At 50.6% G+C, this 23,091-nt stretch overlaps 1 long non-coding RNA gene across 1 annotated transcript; it reads left to right on the top strand.

Annotated features, from left to right (window-relative positions):
• The first annotated feature begins 2,901 nt into the window (after positions 1 to 2,901).
• On the top strand, positions 2,902 to 19,732 carry LOC128820861 (uncharacterized). Its single transcript, XR_008440989.1, has 3 exons — positions 2,902 to 3,226; positions 11,471 to 11,705; positions 19,646 to 19,732. It is a non-coding gene; the product is annotated as an uncharacterized LOC128820861 (long non-coding RNA).
• Positions 19,733 to 23,091: the final 3,359 nt, after the last annotated feature.

Here is a 23,091-nt window from a genome sequence, read left to right as displayed (position 1 = left end):
CTAAAGCTTCTCTTTAACGAAAAAAAAATCTTTTTTTTTATTATTTTCTCATCCTTCTCTGTGAGGAGGAGGTAAAAACTATACTCCCTACCATTCTCAGAAATGAAAAGGCCATGTGGTCTAAAACTAAAAATAATTAATCAGTGATCAAAAAACAGTGAGCAAATTCCTTTTTCCCCCTGATTCCATTTATATCAATCAATTTTTGGTCACACTCACATTTTAAAGGGTTATTTTGGTTTGAGAAGATTTCCTAGTGAAGTGATGAGAAAAATCCAAATAACATTTAATACACTTGACTGCACAACCCAGCATTTAGACAGTAAAATGGGAGATGTTTTTGATGTGTTTAAATGGTTTTATACTTCAGTGCTCTATGTGCAATAGACCACTGCATGCCTTTGCAAGTAATATTTAACCACCCCTTCACTATGTTTTTATTTGTGCTTTAACAATTATAATAATTTTTTTAAAAATCATTCATATTTTGCCTAACTTCCCTCTGACTCCACAGGATTTCTTTGCTCTCCTTTGAAGGTTCAGTTTTCCATGTTGTCTGCGAAGTTTTATTGGCATAAAACACAGGAGAAATAACCATGATTTCATCCTGCCCTTTGTACAACCTGGCTCCAAAAGCCTCAGTGCCTCCAGTCATGTGGAGCTGCAGTCAGGACATCACTTAACACTGATTTATTCCAGTAACTTGGTCAGTTCCCTCTGAATTCCCCACACCTCCTTATTTCCAGTTAGGTTTTCACCAGAAGTCAAAGAAGAGTGATTTTAAACCTGTGCAGTCCCATAAAACACCTTTTATTTTGCCTTGCTCTGAGCCACCAGGGAGCCCATCCTTCAGGCTCTGCTGGTGACCTCTGTGGGCTGTTCAGGAGGGAGCAGCCACCTGTTTTTCCTGCAAATATTTGGTGTCTTTTTCAAGAAACGAAAGTATGAACTAAAACTTTGCACAGACTGCTGACTTTCTGCCCTCTTTGGGGAAGTGTCAAAGTTGCTGCCCCTATTGCAGTTGGTTTGGACTGAGAACATGTCAGTTTTTGAGATAAGTTGATAATTTTTGAGATAAAATGCTCCGAGGGCTGGAGTCCCTCTGCTCTCAAGCCAGGTCGGGAGAGCTGGAGGTGTTAACCTGGAGGAGAGAAGGCTCCAGGGAGAGCTCAGAGCCCCTTCCAGGGCCTAAAGGGGCTCCAGGAGAGCTGGAGAGGGACTTGGGACAAGGCATGGAGGGACAGGACAAGGGGCAATGGGTATGATGGGATACTGGGAAGGAATTCTTGGCTGTGAGGGTGGCAAAGGGTGCCCAGAGAAGTTGTTGCTTCCCTTGAAGTGTCCAAGGCCAGGTTGGACAGAGCTTGGAGAAATTTGGGATGGTGGAAGGTGTCCCTGGCCATGGCAGGGGGTGGAATGGGATGAACTTTTAAGGTCATTCCAACCCAAACCATTCTGTAGTTCAATGATAAGTTGTTTTTATATATGATGCTGAATGCAGCCAGGAAAGTTTCCCCATTTGAGACTTCCCAGAGAGTTCCAAAATCCCTTGTGTGCCCAAACCAGGCATAAAACAAATCCCATTTTTTTCATCATATTTTTTTAGCATATCAGAAAAAAAAATGAATGGTGTTTGCTAAGGCTTTGGCCTTTGGAGCAAAATCCAACACTACAGGAACAAGATAAGGAAATGGGTCAGGAGGCCTTGGGCAAACCTCTCTTATCACTTGTTAAATCAGTGTTGATTGAATCATGGTGTGCCTGCTTCAGCACTGAACAGCAAATAGCTCTTAAGGAGGCTGCTGAAGAGCCAACACCTGTAGGTTTTAGGGGAAAAAAGTTTCTATGTATATTCATGTACTACCATAATTTTTTTTTTGTGGTACTAATTAATGCAGGGGTGGCTTTTTTTCATCTTCAGGGTTTAAAACCATCATTGCTTACAAAAAGAGTATGAAATGCAGGTTTATTTAATAACCAAATAGATCTGCTTTGCTTGGGGTAGTAGTGAATTGTGCTCCTCCCTGAACCCAAAGCCTGTCCAGCTGGGCTGCCAGATCTCCTTTGGGGAATATCCACCCTGATTTTTCCTGATTCATCATTTTCAGATGCTTTTAAACACTGTAATTTTACTGCTCAAGCAGCATTACAATATTTGCTTCTGAAGTTCTTTAATTCCTGGCCTTCTGTCCCTCTTTGAGCATCATCCCAGGAAGTTTTCAAGGCCAGGTTGGACAGGGCTTGGAGCAACCTGGGATAGTGGGAGCTGTCCCTGCCCATGGCAGGGGGTTGAAATGAGATGAGCTTTAAAGTTCCTTCCAACCCAAGTATTTCTGTGATTCAGAGATTTCCGTGACATGATTTTGCAGCTGACTTGCTCTCCCTGGCATCAGCAGAACATCTGTGAGGCCTTGATGGGAATAATGATGGTTATTACATGGCTGCATCAGCTGCCAAGGTAAAATACTCACCCACGGCAACTAAAACAGGATTTTGTAAAGCCATAACGCTGCCTAAGAAATCCTTGCTGGAAGGGTTGGGCCCTGATGTAATCCTCACTTCTCCATGGGAGCTGGGACATCCTGAGCTCCAATCCTCACCCCCCAAGCATTCAAGTGTCTGCCAGAGTCACTGCTGGAGCACATGGCTTTAAAAAGCTCACTGGAACATGCCTTGGGTGGGTTGTTGGCTAATTCTGAGGGATTTAGGCTTGTCTGGTGGAAGTCGAGGTTTGTTGACGAGATTTTTTCTGTCCAGACAGAAGATGAGCTTTGCTGCCTCCTTGAGCAAGAGAGGCTGTCCTGGCTGGTGGGGGCTGTGCTCCCGGTGTGGATGGGAGATAATTTGAGGCACCAGGGGGTCTTGGTGTCCTACACCCCCTGGACACCCATCTGCAGCATCTTTAGCCTTGTGCTGCTGATGCTGCTTAAGAGGCTGAATGCCTCTTCTAGATCTGGAGGATCCTGCAAAATCCTCGCCCCTGCTTTCGGCAAATCCTTGCGAACAGAGAGCTCTGATTCCCCGAGAATTCGGTGCAAACAGGGAACTCCGGTTACACAACCCCGCGGCCGCGGTGACTCAGCTGAGCTGGCTCACGAGGAGCCCTGTGACCGCTGGGAGGTGACTCGGGAACAGATGACATCAGCAAAAAGCTTCTTCCCACCATCGCTGGGACCAATCGAGCCCAGAGCTGGGCAAGCAGCGAGACTTCCAGGGAGGTGGAGAGGTAAGGACAGGGATATTATTCATTCCTGCAACGTTTATGTCCCTTTGCAGGGTGACAAAATTGATCCTCAGCACCAGCATAAGGCAGAGTCCTTGTCTAGATTAAACATTAATAGTTTGATGTGTTTTTATTGAGAATCTCTCCTTGGTTCCCGTGCTCCATCCATCCTGTCTTCCTGGGGTGTCTCCCCTCCTAATTCTTCAAGCAAACATCATCAGGTGTGCCCAAGGACATGCCCAGCTGCTCTCATCCAAAGGTGGAAAAGTTTTTCTTCATGTGTGGCACATGAGAGAGGCAGAGAACAAACTTGTCCTGTGTCTTGCTTGAGACAGAGCTTTGTAGCCCCATGTGAATGTCACTGCTCAGCATGGCCAGACCTCTCTCCCCACTCTCCCAGAAATTTTTGGCTGCAGCACTCCTGGAGTCAAAGGTGGAACTTTATCAGATCTGAATTTTCCTCCATGAATCTGACAGTTTTTTGAATCTATGGGAACTTGTTCTGTATTCTCTCTCTGCCCTGGCAAGGGATTGTGTTTTTCAGCTTTTCAGGCTGGAGCAGTTCCCCAGAGCTGTGTCCCCATCAGTGTGGGGCTGGTTGGGGCAGCTGCTCTGGCCCCAGATAGTCCAGGATGTTCCTTTTGGAAATGCCTTAACTCCAGGGCACTTTTGCCATGTGCTTTCCACACAAGGTGCCGTAGAATAATTTAGTTTGGAAAAGCTCTCTGAGATTATCAAATCCAGCCATCCCCCAGCACTGCCAAGGCCACCACTGACCCATGTCCCCAAGTGCCACATCCATGTGGCTTTTAAATCCATCCAGGTGTGGTGTCTCCATCACTGCCCTGGACAGCTGTGCCAGGGTTGGAGAACATTTCTGACTGAAATTATTCCTAATATCCAATCTAAACCTCTCCAGGTACAACTTGATGTCATTTTCTCTTGTCCTGTCCCTTGTTCTCTGGGAGCAGAGCCCAACCTCCCTGGCTGTCCCCTCCTGTCAGGAGTTGTGCAGAGCCACAAGATCCCCCCGAGCCTCCTTTTCTCCAGGCTGAGCCCCTTTCCCAGCTCCCTCAGCCCCTCCTGGTGCTCCAGCCCCTTCCCCATCGTTGTTCCCTTCCCTGGACACTCTCCAGCCCCTCAATGTCCTTTTTGTCCCAGAGCTGTTCCCAGCACTGGAGGTGCCCCAGCAGTGCCAGCACAGGGGACAGCACTGCCCTGGTCCTGCTGTCACCCCAGAGCTGGGACAGCCCAGGTGCCACTGGCCTCTTGCCCACTGGGCAGACCTGGCTCATGTCCAGCTGGGTCAGGCGTGTTCAGACACTTTGGAGCAGCCAGTGTGATCTCTGTTCCCTTTGTGGTACACAAAGGGGCAAGTGCCTGACTTTGCTCTTGCTCTTGCCCAACCTCCAGGGAATTCAGGAGTGCTGGGAAGTGCTCGGGACTCAGCTGCTCTGCCCAGTCACCTGATCCTGACCTCGTCCTTCCACTTCTTGCTGAGGTTGTGCTTTTGAGCCACTCGGCTGCAATCTGTGTCCGTCCATCCTGGCTTGTGACGGAAAGTGGGACCTGACTTCCCCTCTGTGCCCCTCTGTGGTCGCCCAGTGCCCAGATGACAGATGTAGGATGGGAACATCTAAGGGTGAGGACCTTATGCTTCAAAAAGGAACTCCCAGCTGACCCCAGAGGAGAAAATCCACTGAAAAAAAGAACTGAGAGAGAAGTGGGGACAGTGACATGTGAGAATTTGCATCCAAAGCACTTTCCTGTGGGTGTTAAGAGAGGGAAAGCAAAACCCCTGTTCCGTGTCCTTTGCTCTTCTGCGTGACCAGTGTGTCAGTCCCTTCCAACCAGAGCAACTTTGCCATCCTGGCTTTACTGGGAGAGCTCTGGGCACAGCTTTTTGAGGGAGTGTTTCACAATTTGGCCTTTCTCTGCAAGCTCAGAGATTGTCCCTGGCCCAGATCAGAGCTTGGACAAGGGGATCACCTGAGCTCTTGGCTCCTCCTACACTCACCTGAGCCTTCCCAACACAGAGTTGGGAAGGTGTTTTCCCAGCTCTGATGTCTGGCCAAGGAATGGGGCTGTGATTTCCCTTGTCTATTCCAGGAGATCCCCAGATTCTCATTTATGTCTGTGACTTCATCTCTTGATGTCTCCTGCCCACAGCATGAAGCACCCATTGGGTGGGGTCATTCCTTAGGCCCAAGCATTTGTTCTGTGTAGTTTTTGGAAAGGTGATACAGGGATGGAGACTGTGTCTGGTACAGGCAGAAATTTTTGGTTTCCTCTTGGCAGAAGGGAAACTGAGGCAGGAAGGCTCCATCTCCTGGTGAGTCCAGCTGGAGAAAGCCACAGTGCTGGCCCATGAAGAGCCTTGCTGCAATACCTTCATTGTGCTGTTGCCACCCTCTGGCTGCCTGCAAAACCAGAAGAGCTGCTGGCTCCTAGCAGGAAGGGAAACCTCCCAAGATTCTTCGGGAAAAGGGTGTTTTTGGTGCTCCAGTGAAAGGTTATCTCATCAGGCACCGTGCCAGGCTCCCGGTGACGTGGGAGGGTCTGTCACATGCCATCAACTGCTCGGCACCCGTTTTCTCTTGGTAACTCTGTTTTTCCCTGTTCTCTGCTTTGTTTATACGTGAGCCTCAGGGGGGAAATGGAAATAGGAGGAGAACTGGTGGGACTGGAAATCGGGGTCATTCCTAAGGAGCTGGGCCAGGAAGGGCAAAGTGCCAGGAGGGTTTTCTGATGTCAGCAGCAAGGGACCTGTGAGATGGGTAGCTGGACCTGTTTGGGATGTGGAAGAAACTGGAAGTACATTGAATTTAATTTTAATTTAATTTAATTTATTTAGAAAAAAAAAAAACCCAAAACGCGCAGGACAACGGAGCCAACAGGGAGTCTCCTGGGGCAGAAGTGACATTCCTGTAAGAAGAGACATGCTGTGCCATTCACCCCAGCAGGATGAACCTTAGAAAGTCTGGGTTTGGTGGAGGAGGCCAGACCAGAGGGAAAACCTGTCTGGTTCAGGCTGCCCTGGTTTTTGATGCCATCTCGTGGTCCGGGAAGGTTTTACAGAGGAATGTGTGGAGTAAATTTCCTTGGCTGACCTGAAAACTGTGGACTTGGGCAGCTCCTGCTGTCACTTCCCTGGCAGAATCGTGAAACCTGCCCCTGGCCCTGTCACTTTGAACAGGTCTCATTCCTGGAGGGTGATTTCCATCACCTTATCCCATGTCTGTTTGGGAATTGCCATCCTGAATACCTCAAGGGAGCTTGGGCTGTCTCATCCTATCTCATTTTAAGCTCTGAAGCCTGGAGCCCCTCTGCTCTGGAGCCAGGCTGGGAGAGCTGGGGGGGTTCCCTTGGAGAAGAGAAGGATCCAGGGAGACCTCAGAGCCCCTTCTAGGGCCTAAAGGGGCTCCAGGAGAGCTGGAGAGGGGCTTGGGACAAGGGATGGAGGGACAGGACACAGAGAATGGCTTCCACTTGCAGAGGGCAGGGTCAGATGGGATATTGGGAAGGAATTCTTGACTGTGAGGGTGGTGAGGCCCTGGCAAAGGGTGCCCAGAGAGGGATCCCAGCACAGAAAGACAAAGCCTATTCAGAGCCCGAAATTCCAGGGGTGTGTGCTCCAGGGATGAAGAGGAAGCTGAGCACCATAAAACCTCTAGGTCCAGGAGGTTTGATCCTGTGTTGCTGCAAGCCTGGTTGCCCAAGAGCAGCCCACGTGCTGTGGTGTGCGGCAGGAATCTCTGCACAGCTTGCTCAACATCTGCAGCTGCAGGGATTTGAGGGAGTGCCTCCAGGCTGGCATGGGCAAAGCTTCCAGCTGTGAACAGATCTTCCCAGGGGATGCAGAAAAGTGAGGAGCTAACACTGTCCTGTCTGACTGTGGAGGTTTGGGAGAGGTTTTGTGTGTTGTTCTCCTCTGGTCTCACTGCTACAGGAGAGTGTGGGGGTGACAAAGCTTTTTTAGGCACTCAAATGCACCGATCTCACTTGTATCTGTAAGAATTCCCAGTTTAGAGTGACAAACTCTGTGTCTCAGAGAGACAGGGTGACAAAAAAAAAATTCATTTGAACATCTCCTGGATATAAAAAAAGTGGCAGCATCTCTCCCTGGAAATCTCTGTTTGGAGATGAGGATTGTGAAGGTTCAAGAGGGGAGCAAGACCCCAGCACAAGGACAATCACAAAGGTGCTAAAGACTTATAAATTATCTGTAAAGCATGAGGAATTCACCAACTGAAGAGCAGCCTCCCAGATTTGCACTGGAATTACCCCGAGGGGGATGTGAGACCATCTCAAAACAGCCACATGGGGCTGGAGCCGGCTCCAGGTTTTCTCCCATGGCTGATCTCCAAGGTGGCTCCACCCCTGCTACCTCCCCAAGCGCTTTCCATCCAGCCAAATCCTTCTGATAAATATAGCAGGAGGAAGGCAGAAGGTTTGGCTGGGGACGGGCGGAGGGAACTGGCTCTGGGACAGCTTTGTGATCATTGCAACAGAGTCACGTGTACGTGCTTAAAGCTAGACCTAAGTGTAAAGTTATGCTGTCCTGGGACTTTGGAGAGGCCTTGGGGTTTGGAGGGGAAGTTGGCAGCTGGGTGTTTTTCTCAGCTGATGGGGTAACAAGTCAGCTGGATTGGAATGGGCTTTTTTTAGTTTCGAGGTGACTTTTCTCTCCAGGGAAGAGGGTGGCAGATGTCCCAACACACAGCAACAGTCATGGCACAGTCATGGAACCATGAATCATTTCAATTAATTTAGTGGAATGGAATGGAATGGAATGGAATGGAATGGAATAGAATAGAATAGAATAGAATAGAATAGAATAGAATAGAATAGAATAGAATAGAATAGAATAGAATGTCACTATCTCCAGCTATGCCTGTGCTGAAGGAGTAACTGTGATCTTCATTTCCCTCCTACCCCCCCCCCCCCATTATTCCTCAATATTCCTCTTCCAGTGTCTTTTATTTATCTGCCAAGGCATCACTCAGCTGCAGGAAGTTCCTGGCATGGGGAAAGAGGTGGTGACTCCTGGCTGCAGCCTCCACTGTGCCAAGTCCCCTGGTCATCTGCCTTGGGATGGACCTCAGGGTCTGAGGGCTGACTAAACACCATGGGGTCTTCCAAGAGGGGCCTTGTTGCATTTTCCAAGCATGTGCAGCCTCTCCAAGGACTTGTACCTGGCAAACTCTATTTGCTGGTGCTTGCAATGACCACAAGCTCCTGGGACTGCCCCGCTAAGGGTGGACATCACCCATGGAAGTCCCCACACAGCAGGCAGCTGTCCCATGGGATGGGCTGTGGCATCAAGTGCCTCTTGTCCCATCTGAGGGGTAAGGGATAACCCTGAGTCTTTCCAGCATCAGGCACAGCGAGGTCCTAACCCTGAACTGGCACCCACCCAAGGCAACAAACACCACAAAAAGAGGGGATCCTCTCCTGGGAATTGCTGTGACAGGCTTGGCTCTCCCAGCATTGTCTCCCCATGGCCTTGAGCATCTCCCTGGCCGCCTGGTGCTGAACTGCACATTCCAAGGTGAGCGAGGCTGAACAAACAATTGCCCCCCAAAACGACACTGGCGCCTGCTGGGGAAGCCCAGACTGGTGTTTGTGCCAGAAGACACACAAACATCTCAGCTGAACAGCCCTGACCTCCTCCTCCTTCCCTCTTTTTCTGCTTATCTCTGCATCCCTGGGGTAACCCCGAGCAGAGATATTCTGGGATCCCAGCGCTGCCATTTCCTCCCGGCGTCGTTTCCTTTGGTGCGGGGTCAGCACCGCCACCCTCTCCTGACAGGACCCACGGATGCCCACGGTCCCCAGGGATGCTTGGGGCTATCTCTGGGAGGACAGCGGCCAGAGGAGGAGGAAGCCCTTCGACAGGAGCTGATGGTCCAGGAGCCAGGCAGGCTGGAGGGTGCTGAGCAAGGAAGAAAAACAGGAAAGTGGCGGCAGATAAGGAAAAGGACCTGGAAGAGGAATATTGAGGAATAATGGAGGGTAAGAGGGAAATGAAGATCACAGCAGACGTCGTGCTGCAAGAGGAAGCTGCTGAAAGGAAAGGAGCCCAGAAATATCCTTCTCACTGTACTGGGAAATGGGTCTCAGCCTCACAACACAGGGGTGCTCAGCAGGTCTGTGTGCAGGGGTTGTCACACACCCACAGGTCATACCTGGCTGGGAAACTCCAAGAACAGCCCTGTACAAAATTGGTAATTAGCTTGTTGTGAAGACTGCTAATTAATCTGTTAGTGGCCTGATTCCCATTGTTGTGAGACTGAGCCTCGTGCATGCTGTCCCTAAAGAGGGACAATCCTTGGCACAGGGACAGTCTTGGAGGCTGGATGGGGCTCTGAGCAGCCTGGTCTAGTGGAAGGTGTCCATGCCCATGGCAGGGGTTTGGAACCAGATCGTCTTTAAGGTCCCTCCCAACCCAGCCCATTCTATAACTCTATAGTTCTGTGATTCCATGTTTCTATGACTCGGTGTAAACCAATCCCTTGGATCCTGCTGGGGTGGAACAAACCAGAGAGAGGGGCTTGTGTCCATATCCCAGGTGTGTCTTGCCTCAGGTTCCCTGTGGAGGTGCCCTGTTGTTTAATCCCAATGTGGCAGAACACCACAACTGCGTTTCCTGGCTGGTTTCTGCAGTCACCACCGCTTTCTGCTGATCCCTCAGGCATTGATCATTTCCACATTCTCACCTTGGAGCAGGTCACACTTGTGGCACATGGAAATCTTGTCATTACTCCAAGACACTGCCTTTCTTCTCCATTTACATGGATAAAACCCCAATCCAGATCCCTCCTGATCACAGCCATAACCTGTGGAGGAACCCTCCCCAAAACACAGATGGGTGCAATGGAGGCATACCTGACCTGGTGTTCCTTCAGAATCATTTCTCTGGGACGTCTTCCCTATGGGAGCCTGCTGGGAATGTCCTGATGGCCAAACTGTGCCGAGGGCTTGTTTAGCTCTGTGCTCACTGGTCAGTGTTAAAAGCAACGAGTGGCTAATTTAAAAGTGCAGACAAATTTAATTCCCTCCTGGATGGGAAGGATTATCCCTGACTTGCCAAGGTAACTTTGCAGCAGTGAGGGTTTGGTAGATGATAACCCCAGAAGGGAAGAGGTCAATCCTCCAGACACAGCAGAGGTTGAGGAGACCTCCATGGTGCCGGTGTCCCCTGGGATGAGATGGGATGCAGAACACTGACTCTGCTGCCAGACAAGAGGTGTGAGCAGAGGAGCCTGAGCAGAATCATCCCAGTGGCCTGATCCAGGAGCCAACAATGACAGTGCTGGGAATGGAAACTGAAATTCCAGCCTCAGAGTCACAAGCACACAGGGAACTTGACCAGGATGTGGTTGGTGACACATCCTGGATATAAGAAAGTGGTGCCTAGGACAACTGTGATACAAAACTGCCACTAATTAGGGAAAAAAAAGAAGGACTCAGTGAGTTGTTTGTGCATGGGCTGCAGAGAGAAGCAGCCCCTCTTTCCCTCTCCAACATAAAAAGAATGAAGTGAGAGATATGTTGAATCCAGCTCTGGGGTCATCAGCAACAGAGAGACATAGAACTGTTGGAGTGAGTCCAGAGGAGGCCATGGAGATGCTCCAAGAGCTGGAGCCCCTCTGCTCTGGGGCCAGGCTGGGAGAGCTAGGGAGTGTTCACCTGGAGAAGAGAAGGATCCAGGGAGACCTCAGAGCCCCTTCCAGGGCCTAAAGGGGCTCCAGGAGAGTTGGACAGGGACTTGGGACAAGGGATGGAGGGACAGGACAAGGGGGAATGGCTTCCAACTGCCAGAGGGGAGGGTTAGATGGGACTTTGGGAAGGAATTGTTCCCTGTGAGGGTGGTGAGGCCCTGGCACAGGGTGCCCAGAGAAGCTGTGTCTGCCCCTGGATCCCTGGAATTGTCCAAGGCCAGGTTGGATGGGGCTTGGAGCAGCCTGGCATAGTGGAAGTAGTCTCTGCCCATAGCTGGGGGGTGGAACTGCATGAGCTTTTAGGTCCCTTCCAACCCAAACCATTCAGCCTTGAAAAAACTGATTTGAACAGAACCTGACCTTGAACACTCCCACAGCAACCTGTTCCAGGGCCTCACCACCTGCATTGCAAAAAGTTTTTCTCATATCTAATCTTAATTGACTCCCCTTTAGTTTAAAAGCATCACCCCTTGTCCTGTCACAGCAGTCTCTGTAAAAAGCTTGTCCCCATCTTTCATTGCAGCACCTCCATCCACAAACCTCATTTCTTGGTCTAAGGCTGACAAGAGAGTCACTGCTGCAGATCATCCATGAGAAACCCACTCATCTCTGTCCCATGCCCACGTTACAGAAGGTCTCTGCACATATTTTGGGATCCACGTTTACCTCAGGATTGTCCAGCTGGTGACTGACCATGGTTGGTGGGATGACTTCCCATCTCTGAAGGCATTTTTGCAGTATTTCACCACGTGACTCTGGTGAGTGACAGGACTGTTGTGGGGGCTGATAACTGGATTAACTCGAGCCAGAATTGCTTCTGCCTACAGTCAGCAGGACCTCGGATCATCCCCCACCGTGTCAGCTCACAAAATCCAAAATCCCCTTTTCCAGACTGTGCTGAACCCACCACAGTCTGTCACCCCCCAGGGGACCCTGCTAACGAGCTGTGCTTGAAGAGCAGCCTCTCCCAGCAGATAGCAGCTCCCAGAGCAGCATCTCCCAGCAGATAGCAGCTCCTGAGGGAACAGGCAGCCTGGGAGCCACGATGCTGATGGTGAAAACTCCCATTAATCACAGGAGCACAGCCACCACCTCCCCATCCCAGCTACCAGAACCAGTCGCAGCCCCGAGCAGACAAAACATCCACATTTTTCCCCTCCCATGTGTTTTCCCTCCATGTGCTCTGTGTCAGGAGTTGTCTGGTGCTCAGATAGGGCTGCCCCTGGGCTGTGGATCATATATTGAATGATTGTGTTGTCATCCAGCCTCATCCTTGGAAACATCAGCCTGGACAGTCGGTAATGCAAATCCTTAACTGTTCATGGGGCAGAGAGTCCATCGTGCAGATCCTAACAGGCAAATCCCTAACTGTTCTCCCTGGGGAGGTAAAGTTGTTCCCATGCCAGCAAGGGGGACCTCAGCTTCACCTTTGCTTCCAGAGCTGGTTCCTTTGGGCAACCACCTCCCCGTGGTCTCAAGAGAGCATTGCCAGACTCCTCACCTTGAAGTAAAACCAGGGTAGCATCTTCTTGGGCTTTCCTTGAAAGCAGCAGCCTGGAGGGAGGGATTATTTAATTTCTGTGTTTTTCACCCCAACACAAAAGAAATGTGTTTCATTTGAAGTGGCTTCTATGGGCCAAACAGACACCCAGATCTTTGGGAGAAAAGGAGCTAATGGCAAACTTGGGATATGCATGAACTTGGAATAAACGTAGTGATTTCCAGAGCAAATGTACAGAACCTTTGAAATTAGGAAGAAATTCTCTGCTGTAGGGGTGATGAGGTTGCCCAGGGGAGTTGTGGACTCCCTGTCCCTGGAAGTGTTCAAAGCCAGGCTGAATGGGGCTTGGAGCAACCTGGGATAGTAGAAGGTGTCCCTGCCCATGGAAGGGGGTAGAATGAGATGGTCTTTCAGGTCCCTTCCAACCCAAAACAATCTATGATTCTGTGAAATCACATCTGTATTTTTAGCTTGTCCTGCAGACCTCACTGGGACGTGTTGCCCTGGCAAATGCTGCCAGCTCCACATCTCTATCACCAAGTTTTGTAGCTCCCTAAAATCTTCCCAACACCGAGCTGCAGGTTGGGTTTTGTCCCCACAGCTCCTCCAGCACAAACTTCGCTGTTTCTTGGTGCCTCAGGACCATGGCATCAGTTCCTCCAGGCTGGGGATGAACTTCCAGTCTTAAAGAATCATTCCCTACTTTTGCTCCTTCCACCCTCTCCAGATAAAGACAGGGAAGGGCAGGCTTCAGGTTCTACCCTACAAACCTGGGTTGTAGGCCCAGAGATTGAGAAAAGTGGCAACAGCAGAAACCCAGCGAGATGCAGCACAGAGTTCACAACCACAGAGGCAGTGCTGGGGTCCCAGTAGCTCTGTTGTGGTCTGATACAGCTGAGATATTTTCCACATGAATGTTTTTCCTGCTGGCTGGAGCTTCCCCCTGCCCTGGGAAGGATCTGCCTGACACCAAAGAGGGGTCAGACCCCTTGGGGTCCTGCTAGCCCAGCCAACATCCTTGCAGAGGCTCTCCTCATTTGTACATGCACCCATATGAATTAAGAGATGTGTTTGTAGGAAGGGTGTTTTCAGATCTTACCCAAGGAATTTAGGACTGGCTCTACTGGGTCAGGAGGCCTTGGGTCTGACACGACTGCTTTGACAACACTACAATTGCTACAAAACCCTCTTCTTTCTCTCCTTCTTCCATAGATGTGGGATCATGGGGTGGGTGGAGGATGGGCTGGGTGGGTGTTCATGCCCATGCACTTCCCCTCCTTCCCTCCTCCTCCTCCTCCCCCTCCCCATCACCCTCCCCAACCCCTTTGACTCTTCTCAGCCATGATAAGCTCGCTGATGGAAAAAATGTTGTCACACATATCTCACTTCCAGTGTGTGGGAGTCGCTGATAACGGCACAAAGATCTGGACAATAAAGACTCCTGACAGCTTTTGTGTCCATCCCAGGCACGGGGGGATAGTCCTGGAAGAAGACCTGAATCATTGTGGGATTTGGGGAAGGGTCCTGCAGGCCGTGGTCCCAGGGAGGAGGCTGGAGAGGGGAAAGGGCTTATCCACCCTCCCATTGGGGTACAAAGCCATTCCCCTGCACATTCCCCAAATTCCTCCCTGCCCTGGGGCATCTCCAAACTGAGAGCCACGAGATTTTGGCTTCAGGTGGCTTTGCTATTGTGCTGGGGAGCAGCCCAGCAGCTGCTCACCACGGTGTTTGTTTTGGAGCTTCCCCATCAGCCAGTGCTCCCTCTGTGGCGAGAGGGGCTGTGCTGCTCCAGCGCTGCCCTTCTTCCACGTGGAGCTGCTGAAAGAGCCCAGAGCAGCTTGCCAGAAGGGTGAAGTCATTTATTTGTGCCTAGGAAAAACGTGTACTTTATTGCACAGCCTCTGAGATGCTGGGGCTGAGCCATGCCAGGTTTTTGTGCTGATGTGGAGAGCCGAGGTCAGCACGGGGCAGTGCCAGTGCCAGCGTTTCTTCCCAGAAGAAGAAGGGAGGTACGAGCAGGGCACCAATTTATTCATGGAAAAAAAGTGCCAGTGTTTGGCTGGCAGAGGTTCATTTGACACAGAATCACACAATCATTTAGGCTGGGAAGGATTTCCAAGACCATCGAGTACAACCTGTCCTACCTTGTCACCAGCCCAGAGCACTGAGTGCTGGTCATTTCTTAGATACCTCCAGGCATGAGGACTCCAAACCTCCCTGGGCAGCCCCTTCCAAAGCCTGACCACCTTTTCCATGGAGAAATTCCTCCTGGTGTCCAACCTGAACCTCCCCTGGCACAGCTTGAGGCCATTCTCTCTAATCTTATAGCACTCCTAGTTTTTCGGTGTCTATTTTCTCACTCTAGTTACAACAACTGAGAATTACTTTTGCAGAAAACCTTATTTATTCCAAGCAAAAGAAAATCAATTTTATAAATTTTCCAGCTGGAAGGAGACCTACCAGTTGTTTAGATTTCTGTCCCAATCCTCAGGGGCTGTAGATGCTCTGCCCAAAATCTCCCTTTCCTTCCAGAGCACTGGTCTCCAAAGTGAGCATGATGATCCATCAGAATGAGGGGAAAAATATTCTTTCTAGCATAAAAAAATAATACAAAATTAAATTTATTTGAAGACCATTGCTGTGGGAGCTGTCTCTCTCCTTGGGCTCCCATGTCCCACTAGGCTTTTCCCTTCTGAGGGCTGTGTTGTAGGAGAGAGGAAGCCCAGTTTTCCCCGAATTTAGCCTAATTACACTTTTCTGACCAAACCACCTTTCTAGGGGAGAGAAGAAAAGAAAGGGTGGTGTTAGCATTTTACAAAGAATGAAGGTTTTGCATTCCACCATGGAGAAAGATGCCAAAAAAAGAGGAGGAGACAATGGTCCATCCCAAACCCATTTCCATGGTAAAGTTGTAACCCAGCTCTGCTTGAGAGCACTCCAGACCCTGAGCTTGGGGTAGGGGACAAATTAATTTATCTCACTCCATCTGCCCTGACCTTCTCGTTTGATGGCAAGGGGCATCTTCTAACCTTTTTCAGATGAATTTTCCAGGTTGTCTGCCTGGGATATGAGAGATTAAACCCCCCCAGGAGCAGATCTGGATGACAGCATCACCCTTGACTTGGCTGGTCTTTGGCACAGAGGCGCTTTCCCCTTCTCCGGCGGCTGATAGCCGGCTCCATCCTGCTGGGAGCGATTTCCCTGCTGCCAGCGGGCTCAGACACACACACAGACACATCCCTGTGCGCAGCCGGGCGTGCACACCTCTCACAGGGCTCACATTCAGGGGCTCCCCACCTCCTTTCCCTCGCAGCTCCGGCATCCCGGCCCCGGGATGTCATCCTGCCCCCGATAAGGCGCAGGGGCGGCTGCCAAAGGAAGGCTCCCAGTTGCTCCCGGCGCCAGGCTGGGTAGAGGCAGACGTGTCTAACCCTCGCTCCTCTGAAGGGCCAAAAACAGATGACATCACCCCCCAGAATCGTGTCCATCCTCCCCCCAGAATCCCTATCACGGAGAGGCTGCGCTCGGAGGAGTGAGGAGGAAGGGGGAAGGCCAAGGGGAGGAGGCCGGGGAAAAGGAGGAAAGGCAAAGGCTGGAGCTGGAAGTTGGTTACTTTGGCAAAAAGACAAAGTTCTGCAAAACTTCACCGGCCAGACTTCAAAAAGGTGGAAAAACTGGAGGCTCAGTTCTGGCAGGTCCTGTTATCAAGGGGAGCCTTATCTCTTGATGGGGCTGATGGCTCTTGTGAGCCGCAGTGGCTGCTAACCTCTGGCTGAGCTTTCCGAGGTCCCCGAGGAGCCAGACTGTCACTCAACGGAGAGGAGAAGCATCCAGGAGAGGGGACTGCATGGAGGCATTGCCACCGTGTTTGCAAGATGCAGAGCCACACGAGCAAGGATGGGGCATCCCAGCATGGAGCCCAGCAGTCCCTCACTGCCTCAATTCATGGTGGGGAGGAGTGAGGGGATCATTCCCTGCTCGCAGTCCAGCCAGAGATGGGTCAGATCTCCACTGGGTGTCAACTGGCACAGCTGGGTCACTGGTTTTGCTGGTTTCCTCCCGGGCAAGACTGGTGCCTCTGGGATGGATAGCAGAGTGGGTTTAGGTTGAAGCCAAGTGTGCAGCTGGGGGTTTTAGGGTGGGAATTTTGCACACCTCATTTTTTCCATGTCCTGAGTACCACACTAGGTGTTTTCCAGGGATAAATCTTCCAGCTTTTCTCTTGAGGAGACTTTCATACCCTTTCAAGACAACTCTACTCACAGCTCCAAGACTTCTCTATTCCTGCTCCTCCTACACCACCTCCTTTCCACCTCACCACCTCCAAGGTGAGGACTTGCTTTGGGGGTCCTGCTCCAGAGCACACTGTGGGCTTCAGTAAACAACAGTCCACTGCCAACAATTCTCACTCCCTGGTGAGGAGCTGCTGGAAGTAGCTTGGCCTTGGCTCATTCCCACTCTTAATTCTACCCAGCCTATGCAGGACAAGAAGCAGTGATACCCCTTGGGTGATATTGGGATAGAGTTTGGAATCACTTGCACTATGGAAGTAAGATTTCACCTGGGAATTGCTCCATGCAGGAGCAGAGCAGATGCAGAACCCACCACACTCCCTGTGAGACTGGGTGAATTGTTTGAATTGCTGTCCTCATGGGGATTTCTCAGCCTTACCTACCTTTACCTCCTCACAGAGATGGATCAGAGAATCATGGAATGATTTGGGTTGGAAGGAGGCTTTAAGGGTCAGCACTCCTGCAATGAGCAAGGACATCTTCAAGGAGATCAGGTTGGATGACCTGAGTCACCCACTCAGGTTCACCTTGTTGCTATGGGAGAGGAAGAGAAATTTCTGTAGGGAAAATCACACCTCTGTCTTGGGTCCATCCCCTTGAAGAGGATGAATCCTGCCATGGCCTCTTCTGAACAGAGCTAGAAATTGAGGTTGTTAAAGGCAGTGACTGACACAGAGGTGGAGGAATGGGTCCAAAGAGGGGCTTCAGAACTGCTTGGACCACCCCAGCAGATCCCTCTCTTGCTGCCACTCTAGAAGGACACCCCTTGCTCTTACACCACATCTGCCACCTTTGTGGAGACGATTTGGATCCCCCAGTACACCTCCAGCACCATAAACCCCCGAGTGTCAGGCAGGGTGGTCCATCTGAGGGGGAAGCACGGCTGCACTCCGGACCCAGCAGGACACTGAAAACCCAGAGGTTTATTGGTGGCAGACAAACCGAGCTGCACGTGGAGGCACGGAGGTGTCTGAGGGCAGGTTCTGTGTACAGTTCTGGCTGCAGGATCACTGGGCTGGCTCTCCTGGGGCTGTCACACCACCCTGGTGTGGCTGCTGTCACCGGCAGCAGCGCAGGCGGCTGTTGCTGCAGCTCCCTTCCCAGCGCTCCATGTGGAAGCAGAGCCTCCGGCAGTGGCCACGGTTGCTTCTGCACTGCTGGGTGTCTGAACGGCCTCTGGCTGCTGGGGAAAGGGGACAGGAGACCTGGTTAGGAGAGCTGGAACCTGCTTCGAGCCACAAAACCTACTGGGAACTGTGCTGGTGTTGGTGGCTGAACAATGGGATGTTCTCAGCCGGCAGCAGGGAAATTCATCTGGATCCACGGTGAGGATCAGATGTGCTTGGGAGGAACTTCTCCTTCCAGCAAGCACTGGGAGTCTCCTAACGACTCCCTGGATGAGACAGCCACGTTTGAGTTGGCTGAATTAGGTTAGGTGAGTTAGGTGAGGTTGGACAGCATCAAAAGGCACAGAAGTACCTTTTGGAACAGGTGTTTCACCTGTTGTCTCCTTTGGAGATTTTTTTGGCTTCTTGGAGTTTTGAGGTTTTTGTTTGCTTGGGTTTTTCAAATCTTTTGCTGTCTTGGTTAAAAGGGCATGTGCTGTTTCTCTTTAGACACAGCAGAAACACCAAGTTTGTGGGTTCTGGAGGGTCCACCACCAGTGGAGTGGGCAAACCCTTCTCTCTGACTTTGTTGTCCCCAGGAGTTCAGTTAAATAAAAGAGAGCATAAACAGGCTAATCAAGTAAATCTCCTCTTCTTGGTTATCAGGTTTGCCTTCTGCAAACGTGATATCACCAAAATCCTGCTAACATCATAGTGACCTTACACCTGAATGAAACCCAAATCTCTGACATATGTATACAAGCAGTCAGCAAAAATGCCAAACCAAGGAATAAATTTCTATCAAACCAGAATCCCAGAAGAAAACAAACAGAAAAAAGTAAATTATCTGCCTTTCCCTCTTCTTTTCCCCCCTGAAAGATAGTTTTGATTTTATAGAATTAAAGATACGCAAAATTATTTGAGTTGGAATGGACATTAAAGACTGTCTACTTCCAACCTCCTGCCATGGGCAGGGACACCTTCCACTATCCCAGGCTAATCCAAGCCCTGTCCAACCTTGCCCTGAACATTTCCAGGAATGGAGAGCCCACAGCCTTTTTGGGCAACTTGTGCCAAGGCCTCAACACCATCACAGCCAAGAATTCCTTCTTAATATCTAGTTTACACCTACTCTCCTTCAGCTCAAGACCATTCCCCCTTGTCTTGTGCCTCCATCACTTGTCCCAAGCCCCTCTCCAGCTCTCCCGGAGCCCCTTTAGGCCCTGGAAGGGTCTGAGGTCTCCCTGGATCCTTCTCTTCTCCAGGTGAACACCCCCAGCTCTCCCAGCCTGGCTCCAGAGCAGAGGGGCTCCAGCCCTTGGAGCATTTCCATGGCCTCCTCTGAACTTGCTCCATCAGCTTCTTATGCTGAGGATCCCAAATCTGGAGGCAGCTGTGCAGGTGGGATCTTACCAGAGCAGATCAGAAGGTGAAAATCACCTTCCTCAGCCTTCTGGTCACACTTGCATCTTCCTGCATTTGCCACATCTGTAGTCCACTCATGGAGAATTTAATGGGATTCTCCATGTTTGGTGGAGGATGAGGCTTTTATCCTGGTCAGGAGCAAAGCTCAGGCTCCTGGCTTAGGCTCAGCATTTCTAGGTGAGTTTTGAGGGCACAGAGAGGAGGGGATGCATAACTTATGAACTCAGCACAGCTGCATCCAGGAACTTCATGGGGACCATCTCAGGAGAAACTTTTTCCTTGGAAGGACGAGTTAGGTCAGCCTTGATTTGAGGGCCCTGTCTTGTCATCTTCTACCTCAGAAGAGTAGGAACCTGCCTTTTCTCTCTCCACAGTCCTCCAGGAACCCCTGTGAGAATTTTGTCCTTACCCGGAGCGCCCAGGAGGAGGAGAATGACAACGACTGCAAAGAGCAGCTGGAGAACCCGCATGGCTCGGTGTGGGTGGAGGTTCCACCCCGAGGAGGAGTGAAGGGCCCTAAAGAGAGGAATAAGAGGGCAATTCTGGATTTATAGAGGCCAGGGGGGTTGTGTAATTCTCCTGGAGTGGAGGGAACTTTGTCAATCTCAGGTGCATTTCAACATGACGGCAAACAGTTGCACAGGGTGTGCCTGCTTTCAGTCACATCGTGTCACAGACAGAAAGTATAAAGGGAAAATAAAGGAAAAAAATAGAAGGAAAAAGACCAAAAAGTGTGTGTGGGGGGGGGGTGGTGTGTGGAAATCAGGATTTTGTTGACAATTACACTGAGCACTGGGGAGTCTGCTACTGCTTGCTGCTGGAGACAGGATGTTGGGACTGACCCAGTCTGGCTCTGTGTTTGTGGGCTTGAGCATGTGATGTTAAAATCCTACCCAAGTATCAAAGTGTTGGGTTTTGGTTTTTTTTTTTTTGTTTTTTTTTTTTTTTTTTAATTATTATTATTTCCAGCTCTAACTCTCTGTGTTTAGCACTGACACAGTCAAGTGTGAAAAAATCCAGAGTCCCCTCCTCAGCACTCCCCAACTCACAGAGCTGGCATGAAAATAATGGGATCCTTAAAAAAATCATGGGTCTGCTTCAATTTCCCAACTTCCAGGCTGCAGAGAGGATGCTTGCCAAGGTTTTGTTTACAACTGTCAAGAAAAAATGAAAATTTAATATTTTATTCATTTATGTACTCATTCAATGGGAAAGCTGGGATATCTCCTTGCAATACTCAGTGGCATCAGGAAAGCAGGTGGATTACAGCTCTCCCAGGGATCCTGGCTGGCTCTCAGGTTTGTACCAGTTCTCCAGGCCAGTTCCAGGAAATCAGCAGAAGTGAGACCTGCGTTTCAACTTGGGAAAACAACACAAAGCAAACAATGAGCAGGAGTGTCCCCCAGCCAACAACAAATGGAGGAAGAGGAAATAGAAACTTTATAAAGTTTTTTTTTTTTTTTACAGTGGTGATGCAGTGGAGGCCATCACCAAGTTTTCCCTTTTCCCTTCACAAGTCACCTCGATGGATTTTTCTTTGCAGGCTGGATGCCAGGGAGTGCTGGAAAATGCAAACCCCGTGTCCTTCAGGCTGCTTGAACAGAACAAGGATCACCTTCATCAAACAGTGCAGATAAAGGGGCCTTCACCAGTCGGACTTTGGAGTAGGGGACACTGAGCTCAACCAGGGTGTCCTGCAAACTGGCCACGCACAGCCTGGGAAGGGAGATGGACCTGGAAACCCACCTGGGGGAGAGCTGGATGCAAGGATGTGTGTGAGCCTCTGGAAAAGTGTTGGTGCTCTGCCTGGGTGGAAGACAATAACCCACCCTGTACCTCTGAGGATTGGCATCTCCAATGTGAGAGATGGTGCAGCAGGATTTCCTGGAATTATGGAATCATAGAATGGTTTGGGTTGGAAGGGACATTAGAGATCATCCAGTCCCACCCCCTGCCATGGACAGGGACAGCTTCCACTGTCCCAGGCTGCTCCAAGCCCTGTCCAACCTGACCTTGGACACTTCCAGGGATCCAGGGGCAGCCACAGCTTCTCTGGGCACCCTGTGCCAGGGCCTCACCACCCTCACAGGGAAGAACTTCCAAAGCAAAGAATTTGGGCAGAGCTTATCCAACAGAAAGGAGACAGCAGTTCTCGAGCTACAGTCCAAGCAGGAAGGAACGTGTGGATGCTCCTGTGAGTGTCCTGCTCTGAGTGTGTGAGCTGAAGTGTCTGAACATGTGTGTGCAGATGGCTTGGTGTTCTCCAGAGAGGATGTAGAGCACGGAGCCAGGGTACCACGTGGCCACGGTGTTCCCAGTGACGGATGGCAAAGCTCCAGGTGTTTGTCTCCAGCTCAGCTGCTCTCCCGTGCTGAGGGCAGCACCACTGCAGAGGGTGATTTGTGCCTGGAGCTGTTTGGATGCTGCAGGCTCCATGGGGACAAGGCTGCATCCTCCACACCACTACAAACCCCAGCTCTGCAGCTGTGGTACATGGGTTGAGTTGCAGAACGTGCCTTGGGAAAGAAATCCAGGACTATGCAGTACCAACAAAAAACAGATTTCCTCCAGAAATCAGGGGCAGGAAATCTCTGTCCCTTGGGCAACTTCTTGTACAACAGCTGGTCTGTCTTCCTTTGGCATGGTCCCACTGCTGTGTTGGCCTCAGCCTCTGGTGAGGCCCAGCAGCCTCCCACCCTCCCCCGCTTCCCAACCTGCCAGCAGATGTCTTTTTTCAGAGCTCACCATGCACAAAGGCTGATCTGTGCTCAGACACGTGGCACAGGAATCGGCTCCTGGGTGGTGCTTGAGAGGTTTTGGGGCTGGGAGGAGTTGAATCAATCTATATCTGCTCCCTGGCCCCAAACGGGAAGGATGTTTCCACTGACTTCATTGCCTTCAGACCAGGACCTGAGCAGGCTCATTTTTAAATGCATCCTGGGATAAGTTTTTGCCAGGAGGAGCAATTCCTTGGGAGAGTGAACCCTTTTGCCTGCTTGTGATGCCACCTCCTACTCCCAATCCCACTGACAGCATCTTGCCAAACAAGCAAGCACTGGTAGAGCCCTGCAATTCAGCCTGTGAAGAAATTATTGTGGGCTCAGCTCTGGGCTCAGCCCTAGTCCAGAAACCCCCCATGGCTCTCGTTCCAGACCACTCTTCATGGCCTTCTCAGAACTCTGTTCAACAGGTCCATGTCTGTTCTTAAGTTGAGGCCTCCAGAGCTGGACACAGCAAGAAATAATGGGTTTTGCCCCACAGAAAATGGTCAGAGCACACCTTGTGCAATTAACTTCTCCTTTCCAGTGCAGGGCCACATCCAGGTGTCAACTGGATCATTCCTGGAATGTGCCCACCTCCAAAGTGTGGAAAACAGTTCATTTTCTGACAGCACATTTGAGTAGCCACTAACTTCTGAGCCTTACATGATTTGATTTACTCGTGTAGGTACAGCCTCTGAATCCTGACCTGTTTTATCTCCCCAGCATGCCCAGGAGCTGGGCTGTGGTGAGGTGATTTCTTTCACCCCACAGGATTTGGAAGAGCTCCATGTGAGCGGGTGGAATGTTGGAATGTGACCCCCTTTCTCCTGCGTGGGGGTGAGGGAAGATCCAGGCTCGCAAGGGGGTTTCACTGGTTTGTGTGGGATTGCCAGGGATGTAAGAGACAGCCTGGATCCAAGGGGCTGCCCACGGCTATGGCACCTCAGCTTCCCCAAGCAGGAGCCCGTGCAACACCATCCTGCTCCTGATTGCACATCACAATGACGTTTTTAGGGCAGAAGAGGAGGATTTGGCTCTCTTTGCCAAACACTGGCCTC

The sequence above is a fragment of the Vidua macroura genome, chromosome 31 (assembly GCF_024509145.1).
Source record: "Vidua macroura isolate BioBank_ID:100142 chromosome 31, ASM2450914v1, whole genome shotgun sequence".
Lineage (NCBI taxonomy): Eukaryota > Metazoa > Chordata > Aves > Passeriformes > Viduidae > Vidua > Vidua macroura.
Note: the sequence above shows the minus strand (reverse complement) of the source record. Positions and strands in the feature narration are given on the sequence as shown.